Source organism: Rattus norvegicus, chromosome 8 (assembly GCF_036323735.1).
Source record: "Rattus norvegicus strain BN/NHsdMcwi chromosome 8, GRCr8, whole genome shotgun sequence".
Lineage (NCBI taxonomy): Eukaryota > Metazoa > Chordata > Mammalia > Rodentia > Muridae > Rattus > Rattus norvegicus.
The window spans coordinates 58,527,947-58,541,376 of record NC_086026.1 but is presented as its reverse complement, the minus strand read 5'-3'; the positions used below and the strand labels follow the sequence as shown (position 1 = coordinate 58,541,376).

Below are 13,430 nucleotides of genomic sequence, written 5' to 3'. Positions count from 1 at the left end.
AGAGTGGGCTTGCTTGCTGAGATGTTACCTTTGGACAGATGTGTCTAGTAATCCTGGTTCTGGAGGAGAGATCCCCTCTCTCTAGAAACCATACTGAAAAGTAAAAGAAAGAGAGTACCACAATCCCCGGCTACCAGCAACCAGATGCCGGAAGCAGCCAGGGCTCAGAACCTTAATTGGGGATTAGAGGCTGAACTTCACCCACATGCTGCCTTGGTAGCCTCATTAAAAGCTGGAAAATTCACCTTGCAGGTGCACTGACATTTTAGGAAGTGACCTGGAGGCTGTTGGGACCTCAGGGAGCCTCCTGCCCTGGCCTGACACCAGTAACCCACTCTTCTCCTGCTCAACAGGACAGGAGTCTGTCCTTCCCCTCTCTGCTCTCCGACAGCATGACTCCTGTGTGCTAGGGGACAGAGGCAGCCCGATAGAACACTCTCGCCCACTTGTGAGCCACCTGGTGGAGCCTGGACAATCTAGGTGACTTTAGACCTTCCTGTACAGAGAAGTCCCTTGGTCTAAACTTCTACTTTAAAAATAAAGTTCCTTTCATGTATGTGGGATTTTTCATGGGTTTGGTTGTGTTTGATTTGGTATATTGGTTGTTTACAAACAGCAAGAAACAGAAGTTTCAGCTTCATGGAGCTAAATCTGGCCTCAAATTTACATGACTGGGGCAGCCTTGAACTTCTGATCCTACCTCTACCTCCCCACTGCTGGGATTACAGTGTGTGTCACTACACCTGTCTTAGATGGTTCTGGGGAAACCAACCCAAAGCTTCTTGCATTAAGTGTTCTACCAAGTGAGTTATGTCCTCGGGCCTGTTAGTCTTTAAAACTAGAAACCTAAAGATTTCTCTTTAAGATGAAGGTGATAGAGACCCTGGTCCCAGTGTTCTGAGTGGACCCATGACCAGCATCATTTTTGAGTTTCCTAATGATCCTACAGCTGAGCAAGGAAATAAGGACCACTTCAGGGTTTAGAGACAAAAACCAAGGCCAGAGGGAGTTAAGTCCCAGGGTGGAAACCCAAGCCCAGTTCTTCTGCTGTTCTGATACTTTGAAGTCTCCAAGAAAGCAAGCCAGTCCCCACCTGCTGTTCCCCCAAGGGCCCTGTTGGCCAAATGTCCAGTGACCTTTACTTCTGACCAGGCAGCATTCCCTCTGGTCCTCTGGGTTCCAGGAAGAGATCAACAAATCAATCTTGGGATACACTTTGACATTCAGAGGGAAGGGAGATTTTTTCTTCTAATGTATGGGGTATTCAAAGTGCAACACCACCCTCAAGGCACCTTTATTACATGCATGGAATTATAATCTCTATTTTATATGCCCCTATAGGAAGCACTTAGATGCCCCGGGGAACATAAATGTAAAGCGATGACTGTTACAGTATTTTTCATGGATTGCAAGCTACCTGAGAGAGACACTGTTTAATTCATGTTCTAGCCTCTGTGCTTGGCCTGGCATGTTTTTAAGGGAATACAGGTAAATATTTGCAAATGGTTAAAGGTCATACTACCTTTACAAAATGTCTGTGGAGGGATTTTCTTTTCTTTAAAGAGAAGACATCTGAGACACTCCTAGGGAGAGCGATAGACAGTAACAGAGGCAGGGCTGGAAGGCATCCTCTGCAGGTTATAAAATGAGTTGCCCGGCGTGGCTGAGGAAAGCCTGGCTGGCTCTTTCACTGTGAGTGAGCTCAGAGAAACACAGAAGAAAGAAAAAAGACCCAAGGATGAGATGACAGGAATGAACTCCAGGAAGATGCAGGAATATTCGGGATGCAGGTAGTGGGAGGGGCTCTAACATCACAGAGACAGTGCCTGGTAGGGTCTTGAATGCCAGACTGGTCAGATGGAAGGTGGAAGCTTTATCCAGAAATCCATAGGTGCTGGGTACCATCTGAACCACTTCCCAGCCATAGGCAGAAACGCTGAGCCTGTGTTCCTCTGATAGAGATCTCCGTATTGGCCCTACTAAGTGCTAGATCCCGAAAGGATGGGGGCATTGAACCCTAAGATGCAGCCATATGCTAGGCAGCATGTTTCATGCATTAGCAATCTGTCTCCGCTCCTAATGAGAAAGATTGGCGCCCATTGATGATGCATGTGCATTACCAAAGGTGCTACATTAATTATGAACTCTGAAAAGGAAGGGGAAACTGTGTGCTCAGGCTGAGGAGCCAAGGGCTGTCATCCATTAGAGGAGGGTAGCCCAAGGGAAGTGCTTGCAGCCTAGAGCTCAGTCTCTGACTCACACTCAGTCCCACAAGGAATGTCCACATAGCTCTGCATGATTCATTCCTCCACTCTACAAGCACTGCTTAAATATTGTCTTTGTAGGTAGCACCTGTTTTAAGGTCTGGGCCTGTGCCCTTGAGAACTCCAGAATGTGGTGACTATTGATGATGATGGACTCGCGCTCAGATATTGGAATAAAGTCTCCTGGAAGACACACCCAAAGCATGGGCACCTTGGTTTGAGGGTGACCACGTGGACAGAGGTGTCTATAACAATTTGTGAAGCTCCGTGGGGAGGGGGGTTGTGATTTGGAGGAAAGGATAAGAGAGTCACATGGTCAGGTGTCACATCTCCCTGAGAGGCACCTAGGACCTCTAGCTGTCCCAACTCTGCATTTGCTACTCCCTCTTCTCTACTTAGACATTGCCTGTGCTGACATACATCTCTCCAGGGCACTCTGTGTCATGAAACTACTCTTTTGGAGTTGGTATACACAACAATAGAACAACTGTCTTGAGTGCAGAATGACCACAGGTGAGATCCAGGACTAAGCTCTCATTTTGTTCCTCTCGTCTATCCAAAATGCTGGTGGGGTTCCTGCCAGCACAAGACAGAAGCCAGTTATGCCAGAGCAATGGTTGACTTGGGACTTGGAATCAGAGTGTGGAGTTGAAACCTTCTGGAGACTGGGTGGTAAGTAAGGGCAGAAAATCTCTGTCTCAGAAAGATCCAAGGTCCGTGGGATAGCTGTCCTGTATGCCTGATCCCCTCCACAAACCTAACCTCAACCACATCTCTCGCTACAACCTGGTTCTCTTCCCCATTTGGACCTATCTCCCAGGATCTCCTCACTTTCTCTACCCATCCCCCTAGGTGAGACAGTCATTAGTGATCTCACACCCTCACAAAACAGAGCCCTGCTCCTTATACCATAGGTAATAGCAGTAGGGAAAGAAAGAAGCCATGACCAGCAATTGTGAACCAGCTCACTGTTAACTGCAAACCTGGTGAACAGTGAATGCAAGAATGTTAGGGTGCAGCCTGGGCACCTCCATGCTCTGATTTTCCAGAAGTTATTTCACCAGCCAAATCCTTCTAAAAGTTTCCAGTCCTATGTAGCGCTGACTACAAAATGCCTTGCACAGACTGGCCAAGGTGACTTAATAAGGTAACTATGAGTCTAGTATAATAACTGACAGGTAAGTAAATGTCAGGCAACACTGAGGATTATACAATCAAGGTAGAAAAATGAGACATCCACAAAGGGGGAAATCCTCTAGGATATTCTCCCAGTTGGCCATGTTTCGTTATTGATGGTGCTGCTACTGTTGTTTGATAGTTTTATTTATTTTAGTTTATTTTAGTTTATTTTAATCGGCACACACTCATGCCCTGATGCACATGCAGAGGTCAAAGGATAAGTTTTGGGGATTAGTTCACTCCTTTTACCATTTGGGTCTGGGGATTCAAAATCAGATTATCAGGTTTAGCAGCAGACACCTTTACCTGCTGAGCCATCTTCTCAGCCCTGACATTGTCTTGAGACTCACGTAGCCCAAGTTGGACTCAGACATACTATGTAGACAAGGCTTCGCCTTCCTCCACCTCCCTATTGCTAGGATTGCAGAAGGACACCATGATACCTGGTTTATTAGGTGTGCTAGAGATTGAACGCAGGGCTTTCATGAACACCAGGCAAGCACTCTACTACTGAATTCCTAGCCTGGAGTCTTTGAAACGCTCCTCTCCACTGATGCTTAACATGACAAAGCTCATCCCATTGGGTCTTACACTAGCACATCACTCAACGACCTACAAATATTGAGCGTGCCCCCATCAGTTGCTGTACACACATAATACTCTCTCCACTACACTCTGGCTGGATACAGGCCACAGGCTTCCCAAACATCTAGTGTGGACCATCTCATCCACCCTGTTCATCTCTGAAGTGACAGAAGGAACTGTGCTTGGTGACATACACAGGGACTAGGAAGCAATGGGTGTGAGCCTCAGACACTTGCTTTCAATTCCTGACCTAGCTCCTTCTATTCTGAGTATCTCTCACTGATCCTAAAAGTGATCAAAGTTCTAATCTGAAAAATATGTGAAAGAGCAATAATTACACTGCTCAAATTGATTGGTAGTGGAAATTAAGATAGGGAAGAGAGAGAGAAAGAAAACAGAAAAAGAGATCGTATTGGGTTTCCAGGCAGGAAAGATGTCCAGGGAGGCCCTCCAGGTATATTCTAAGTGGTCTTGGCAACACTAAAGAAACACAAGTATTGAATAAGGACCAAATTCTTCCAGATGGCTCTCCCAGGCCCAGCTGTTGGGTCCCCTCTCTTCTCTTAGGATACAGATCTAGAAGTCCTCCATGTGTCCTTTATCTTTGTCCTGTTTCCTTTTCTGTCACTGTGATAAAATATTCTGACTAGAGCAACTTAGTGGAGAAAGGGCATCATGGCAGGGGAGTTTAGGCAGCAGGAACATGAAGCAGACACAGTGAAGACCAGAGGACAGTGAATTCACGTATGCATGTATTGCTATGCTCAGCTCATTTGATCCACTCTGACCCATGATGCCTTGCCCAGGAAGTAGCACCACATGGAGTGGGCAGCTCTTCCCACTAATCCAGTTTCCTCTCCAGACATGCTCACAAACCAACTTAACGTAGCCAACCCTCCACTGAGACTCTCTTCCCAGATAGATGATCCTAGACTGTGTCAAGATCGCACACCGCCATACCATCAATCCCACCCATCTTTGTCTCCTGGGAACTCTGTATGTGGTTAAGTGTGAGGCAGAAGAATTTCATTGTAAGAGAAAGACTTGAAGAGGGTTATGCCTCCGAACCCCTTTCTCCCATTCTGAATGACCTCGTCGGAGCAAACATGTGCATGTGTGTGTGTGTGCATGCATTTGGGGGGTGGGGGGTCAGGGGTTCTCCAGAGAAAAAGACATTTTATGTATAATATAAATTATGTATTAAACAGATATTTAGTAATAGAATATATATTCCATTGTATGATCCAATGTTTATGGAGGCTGTTGAGTGTAAAATGAGCAGGCAAGACAGACAACTGGGGACCAAGCATAGACAATGTTGCAGTTTAAGACCATGGCCACGTGCTGCAGAAAGATCTGTTGTTGCGGTGATGTCTGGTGTTAGTCTCTTTTCTTCAGACATGGCGTATGTGGATCTATCTGTTCTGAGCTGGCTGGGTAAAGCCCACCTACAGTATGGAGAGCAGTCTGACCCACTCAGAGTCTATTTATTTATTTCACTTTTATTCCTAAAATTGTTCTTCTGTCTGTTTACAGTTTGGGGGACTGACCCCAAAGCCCAGATAAACTAGGTGAGTGTTCTGCCGCTAAATTCTACCAATCGAGGGGGATGATTTCTTCCAAAGACATAGCCACGCAGAAAAACATTTGACCGAATATTTGGTCACTTCACAGCTCAATCAGGTGACTCATTCACCATCAATACATGTGGTAATGGGGGCTGAGTTTGAAAGCATATGTGAGCACGTTCCCATGTTAGAATGGTCCAAATATCGCATTCTATGGAGGATTCCCTTGTATATGGAAGTCATCTGATGCTGCAAGTCCTGAGTGGTAGAGAAAGGGAAGGTCAGATGCTGGTCAAAGGAAATTTGTGACTCTCAATGGTGATCGGTGAACTAGCACCTGCCCCTCCCACTCACCTTGATTGCCCTTTTCCTGGACCAGATGATGCGTCACTGTCCAGAAAGGCTCCCATTATCTCGGTGCTCAGGGCTCTCTTTGTGAGATCACAGAAGGGCTAGGCAGGAAGTGTCACATCAAAGGAATCAACATCAGGCCGGCTTATTGATTAGAGGATTGGAAGCGCTACCTATCTCAAGAAGCTCCTGCCTGGCATGTTTATCAGACTAGGGAGTGTCAGACAGAACAAAGAGCTGAGTGAACCTGGCACCCTTGGTTCAGAAACCACTAATGATTGAGTCAGCTACTCTTATACCTCACTCTCTTGCTTTCACCTAAACCGCATTTCTCTTGCCTGCATTCAACCCATTTCCTTTCTGCCCCCTTTACCACACTCACATCCCATTCTCTATGCTGCTGTCTATGCCATGGTTTAACTCACTCTCGTGCAAGTATATCATGGTGGCTTTGAATGCGTTCTCTTCTCAGCTCTTCTTGAATGTCTGTCTGTGTGTGTCTGTGTGCACGCACATGCTTCATCAGGGTTGTGCACATACATGGATATCTAGGTGAATCTACCTATGTTCACATCCAGAGGCCAGAGGAGGGCATCCATTATGCTGCTCGAATATTATTTTGAGACAAAGTCTCTCTTTGAACCTGGAGTTAGGCTTGCGACCAGTGAAGTTTGGACATGCCTGGAGTCACAGGCATGTGAGCAGCCCCAGTCATGCCTGACTTTTTACATGGGTGCTGGGATCCAAACTCAGACATGCTTGCACAGTGAGTGATCTTACCCACTGAGCTGCTGCTCCATCTCCCTTAACTGTTCTCTCTCAAAGATGCTTCAGCTGTTTGTACCCCTTATTCTGTCCTTTATGTGACTTTTGAAGTCGTCTTGTCAAATTTTAGGAACAGCCCACTGGGAATCTGATTAAAACTGCACAAAACAGAAAGATAAATCGGGAAAAATGGTGGCCTTATAGTTCTTAGTCTTCACACGCACAAATGTTAGTATCTCCCTCTTTGTTTTAATGCAATTTCCCCCAACAATGTCTTGTGTTTTCTGGTTAGGTTTATTGGTTTCAGTTATCCCAGAAGCAAATTATGAACCACAGGTTCATCTGCAAAATGGTTTGTAGAAAGTGCAAGAAACACAAGAAGGAGTAGTAGAGGGAGGGATGTAAAAAAGTGTGCTAACAGCCAGTGCCCCCATGGCCAACTCAAGCTTAATCCTTCTAGGAAAGCTACGCCCAGAAAATAGTGCAATATGCATGCCTCAGGATTACCCTAGCCCTGGGCCAAGGAAGCTGGATATTTACAACACTGAAGCCACAGCTTATCAGTTATAAGATTGCCCTTGGGAATGTGTATATTCCCAGCCTCTTTGGTCTAGGATGTGTAGACAAATGAGTCCCTGTAGCCCTGTCACAAAATTTCAAGAGATGGTATGAGATGGTATCCCAAAGAACTTGTGTGTACAGTTGAGGTGACGAGAACACAGCACCTATGGGACCTGCTCTAGCGGTTTGAATGAGAATGTCCCCAAAGGCCTAGACATTTGGGCACTTGGTCTCCAGTTGGTGGTGCTGTTTGGGGAGGTTTGCTGGTGGAAAGTACATCACTGGGGTGGGCTTTGAGTGCCTATAATCTCAACTGGTATCTGCCTGTTCTCTCTGCTTTGAGCTTGCATTTGAAGGTGTGATGTCTTAGCCTCTTTATCCTGCTGCCAAGCCTACTGCTTGCTGCCAGGCTGCCCCACCATGACAGACTTTTACCTCTCTGGAACTGTATGCCCAAATAAACCCTTCCATCTCTAAGTTGCCATGACTATGGTATTTTATCATAGCAACTGAGAAGTAACTACTATACCCAATGTCTTGGGTACCGAGTGGGAGAATCTCATTCTTCCAGAGGAAAGCTGGGACAATGAATGGAAACATGGGTCATTCTGCAGTAATGAGAGCTTTCTATGTCATAAATGTGTGGGTTCCGAAGGCTGCCATGCTGGCCATTCTCAAATGAATGGAGGTGTGAAGGATTATGAAAAGGCCTCCATCCCTATGGGATTTAGCCTAGAGCAGTGAATCTCTGTTTTAATCACAGGAGTTCCCATGGCAGATACTGCCAACTGAGACCCTTGTAGCAGTTCATTTCTCAGGTCTTACTTTCACAACCAGGAAGGCTTAGGATGCCATTCATTTAGGGCTTAGCGAGATGACCCAATCAATAAAGTGCTTGCCAAGCCAAGTGTGAGCCTTTGGCCTCCACAAACCTGTGCATACACATACATACACATGGGGACAAAAGCAATTGAATTATAAGCTGTAACTTTAGATGCACTGTAATTTTTTGGTAAGTTCTTTGTAGCTCTTAATTCTTGGTTATTTCTCCCCAGTCTTCTGACTCACCTGTCAGTGGGAAACTTCAAAGCAAGATGTTCAGTGAGGGACCATCTGATATCACAGACTCCAGCAGGTTGACAGACCAGGCTGTCATGTGTAGAACTAGGCTCCTTGGTCCTACAAGCTCTCCTCCCTCTCCTGGCAAGGTGCTGGGTCTGTTGAGCAATTTTATATTCGCCCGTTTGAAGTAAACATCACAATTAATCATTTGAGCCTGAAAAATCAAGGTTTTGAGCACAGCAGGCTCCTGGATGAGATTGTAGCTGGATTAACACCAGACGGAACATCTATATAGAGACATTTTCAGAACATGGCATCAAAGTGGTCACTTCTTTTTTGGAAAGCCAAGATTAAATGAAAGGGCCAGGAGTGAAATCAAACAATTTTCTATACGTTGTAGAGAAAACGAAGCTCTTGACCCTGGTTTCCATCCTGGCAATTGCCTCTCTTCTGTCAATGAACTCCTGGAGTTCCCATGATGATTTGTCACTTCTCCTGAGTCCTTCAGTAACAGCCATGTGTGCTGGAGTACCAGGATCTAATCAGCCAAGGGCAGTCCAACAGGCAGAGCACATCTCACCCCCCAAAAGAGGAAGAGATACCTCAGCTATCCCTTCTAGTAACACTCCTGGTCTCTGGCTATATGGAATCTATGGCTGAGATCTCCATTCAACAGATGTTTTCAAAAAGAAAGACTATCTGGGAATTAGACATTGGGTAGAGCCGTGCCAGAATGGATACTGTCCTGTTCTCCAAGGTGTCTGCAGATAAGCTTCATCCAGATTCACTCCTCCAACATGCCTCGTTTAGTTCAAGTTGATGAATGCTCAGCTTTGACACAAAGGCAGCCATTGTCTAAAGCACTGGGGTGAATTGCCTTCATAGATGTGACAGTCTGAAGGAACAAAACATAAGTACTAGCAAGAATTATATGTGAGAACATATGTATCTTCCTCTCTCCCTTTCCTCCTCACTCTTTTTTAAAATTTTCATTTATTATCGTTATGTGTATGTGTACAATTATGGACATATGCATGCCATGTGTGTGGAGCTCAGAGGACAACTTTTAGGAATCAGTTTTCTCCTTCCAGCATAGGTTCTAGGGATTGAACTTAGGTTATCTTGCTTGGCAGCAAGCCCCCTCACTTTCAGAGCCATTATACTGTCCCCTCTCATATACTTAGTGTATATATATATATAATTTCTAGTTGTTGAGAATGTTGTGACAGACACAATACAATCTTTGCTCCAATGAAACTTGTATTCTAGCAAGAAAGTTAGACAATTTACAAACCTACACACCCAGAAAACAGTTGTTGGGAAAGGAGTTGTGTTTCAGAAATGCTGTTTCCCACAGAGGGTCAGGCATGTCTCTGAGTAGATGGTGACTTTTGAGTAGAGAACCAAGGAAAGAGAGGAAGGAAAAAGTCCTGTCTGAAAAAGGAAGAAAAGGTAAAAGGCAGCCAGGTTTTCAAAGTAAGGAAGTGAGGGATACACATGAAGCTCAAGGTCCATTTACCTAATTAGAGGGAAGGTCTGAGGAGGGCTGGATGCTGAGGGATGAGGAGTGGCCCCGGGATAGATAGAAATAGAGATGGTAGAATCAAGGATGTGATGCAGAGGTCCAAGGGCTGCGAAGGCCACCTACACTACAGCAGGCTCTCCCTAGGAGACTTGCTGAGATCAAAGACTTGTGGGGAGGTTTGTGTGTCAGAGCATAGAAGGCAGAAGGCCCAGCTGGAAGACAAGAGGTTGATTTGCTTCCACATGCCTTCCTCCCCCTAACCCTGCATCTCCCAATGATAAATGCAATATAGCACTTTTGCTGCCTCCGTGGATTTAATGAGCTGAAGGTCTTGAGGCTGTGGGCCTGCAGACAGAGCTGCTCTGCTCGTTGCAGGTGGGCGTTAATACCTGAGTACTGCTGGCTGGGTAGCCTGTGGGACTGAAATAGGTACTTGGAATTTGCTTTTGCTAGGCAGCATCAATTTCTCTATCAACTTGGGACCACACAATAACTAAAACCAGGGTGAGATCCTGACTTCCCTGCCTGCATTTTGTGTCTGTCTTCTTCACTATAACTAATGCTTGACTTTGCATAGCTAACCTGTCTCATCCCCCTTGAAGATTGAAAATAAAGAGGTAAGTCATTGTTCTAAACGTGCAATTGCTTTGGATATCCATAAGTGCTAAACCTTCCAGGACATAAACACACACACACACACACACACACACACACACACACACACACACTCTCTCTCTCTCTCTCTCTCTCTCTCTCTCTCTCTCTCTCTCCCCTCAGGGAGAGAGAGAGTGAGAGACAGAGAGACAGAGAGACAGAGACAGAGACACACACAGAGAGAGAGAGAGAGAGAGCGCACTATACCCTGGAGTAGAAGTGAGCATCTTATAGAAAGCATATTAATTTCTTCAAAATATTGACAGGTGTATGTAATAAGAACTTTTTTTGAGACACAGTCTCATGTAGCCCAGGTTAGCTTCAACCTTGCTATGTAGCTGAGGATGGCCTCGTATTCTGATCCCCGTCCCTCTACTTCCCAGGTGCTAGAATGACAGGTGTGCACTAGGAATGACGGAACCTAGGGCCTCACACATGCCAGACAAGCACTCTACCAACTGAGCTATACCTCCAGCCCAAAGACTTCTTTATCCCACCTACAGAACTAGAACTGAGGTGACAATCAGGCAGTGCTTGGCATAAACTCACTTCAACCAGGGCAACTATCTTAGTTACCTTTCAATTGCTGTGAAGAGACACCGTGACCAAGGAAACTTATAGAAGAAATAGTTTCTTGGGGCATTCAGTTTCAGAGGGGAAGTCCAAGACCACCATGGCTGGAAACAGCACTAGGAAGGCATGGCATTAGAACAGGTGACTGAGAGTTTATATCTGACCCATAAGCAGGAGGAGCTGACTGGGAAAGGTGAGAGCCTTTGAAGCCTCAAAGTCTACCCCCAGTGACACACCTTCTCCAACAAGGTCACACCTCCTAATCCTTCCCAAACAGTTCTGCCAACTGGAAACTAAGCCCTCCAAATATATGAGCCTCTAGGGCCCATTTTCATTCAAACCATAATGGCTTATTTATGCATACTTCTTGCCCTCTATTTCAATCTAAACCTCATGTCAGTACCTGGAGATGGATTTAAGGTATTGAGCCTACATTATCTTTTCTTCTTCCTGGTGTGGTTGCCTCACATAACCCCTCTTGCTACTGTTCTCATTATTCACCTGTTCAATAGGCATAAAACTAGACTTTTGTCCTAAAAATTCTGTTAATGGGACCAACTCATCCGCATCTGCTCTGCCATCTTCATAACCCCTGAGACTCAGACCCTCCTGGCCACCATTGCCTTGCAACCAAGCAGAAGCACCTCAGTGCCTGTCAGCCCACTTGTACGGTCATGGTATGAGAACGGCCAACTCCTGGCTTAACAACAGCATCAGGGGGCGGGCACTCCTTCATTCTCTGGAACATAACTCAGCAGCAAGGTAAGCGAAGGGCAGGAAAACAAGCCCCATTTTCAGAGGACAGACTGTCACAGTGGCACATGTAGAATCACCAATATTGAAGGTCTCCTGAAACCACAAATTTCAGGCTGGAAGAAAGGCAGAGAGAAGCCCTAGCAGAAAGATCCTGGATTTCACAAAGATGTTTCTGGAAAGGTGCCCTCCTTGATTGCAAGACCTCCTAAGGAGGAATGGGGTTCACGGGTGTCTACAAGAAGCTGCCCAAGTTGAACACAAGCAATAGAGAGGGCAGATTGAGAAAAAGCAATGTCACACAGTCAAGAAACTATACATTTACTTATTCCTTACTTTTCTCATTGCTGTGGTAAAATAACAAAAGCGAGCTAAGGAAGAATGGTATCTTTTGCTTTACAGTTTCAGGGTATAGCCTACCACGTTGGAGAAGTTATGACATAAAGAACTTGAAGAATCTGGTTGCATTGCATTAGCAAACAGAAAACAAAAGATGAATGCTTGTGTTTGGCTTACTTTCTCCTTTTTATACAGTCTAGTAATCAAGCCTGGGGAATGGTGCCACCCACAGTGGTCAGACTCATTAACCTACTCAAGATAATTCCTGAAGGTGCAGGCATGCCCAGAGACTCTAGATCACAGGTTAGTCGTTGAGATTAGCAATCACACACTTAATGACAGTGGGAAGGAAGGAGGGGAACTTTGCCTTGTGAGTAGTCACAAAGCTGCTCAAAGTCACCTGCTAGAGAGAAGAGAAACCCAAGGCCCAAGTAATAATTCCTCAAGCCTAGAGTGTAGCCCAGCCCTCTGCACAAATGAACCAGCTATTGAGTAGAAGAAGAAGAAACTCCCTCCATTTGAAGCCAATAGGGAAGAAAAAAATTCAGTACAGTGTCTACACAAAGAAAGAGAAAAGGAAAGAGGAAACAGGGAGAGCAAGGTGTAGAGGAGTCAAGGGAAAAATGTTTTCACAGAGCAGAATAAATTGTGACTAAATATTTCACCAAGACTTTTAAGAAAGAAAGTAATGAGGCAATTATCTCGGAAAGAAAAAAAGGCACTGAACCAAGATACAAGAGAAATTACTACCTATTATCTAAAGACATACATAGTGGGTTGAATATATTATGTAGGGAATTAGCTGGCACTGTCCAAGGAAATGGGAAGGTAAGGTTTATGGAAGGGTATGGTTGTAAAGATAACTGTCAGAAACATAAAGTCCTTTCAAATTGCAAATACAAAGGCAAGGGAGATTTACAGTCAGAGAAGTTTTCTCAAGCTGAAGATGGAGCTGAGGAGGTAAAGGGCTTTGCATACAGGAGGCCCCGTGTTATCCCCAGTGCTGCATTTTCTAGGTGTATTGCGCTGTGCTTGTAATCCCAGGACTCAGGCAGTGGGGACAAGAGGATCAGAGAGACAAGGTCACTCTTGACTGCATCGGGAGTTGGAGGCCAACTCAGGCTAAAGACTCTATCTGAATAAATAAATATGATTCTATTAAAATATTAAAAACAAAAGGCATAGTATAAACTGACAAACGTATTTGTCATATAAACAAATGTTAATGAAATAAACTCCCTATTAAAAAAA

At 45.1% G+C, this 13,430-nt stretch overlaps 2 long non-coding RNA genes across 3 annotated transcripts in view; both read right to left on the bottom strand.

Moving 5' to 3' along the window:
* LOC134480047 (uncharacterized) overlaps nt 1-13,430 on the bottom strand; it is a 77,344-nt gene that overhangs the window by 14,403 nt on the left and 49,511 nt on the right. The window lies entirely within an intron of this gene.
* On the bottom strand, nt 5,515-7,799 carry LOC134480048 (uncharacterized). Its single transcript, XR_010054164.1, has 2 exons — nt 5,951-7,799; nt 5,515-5,854 (listed from the first exon to the last, which is right to left on the bottom strand). It is a non-coding gene; the product is annotated as an uncharacterized LOC134480048 (long non-coding RNA).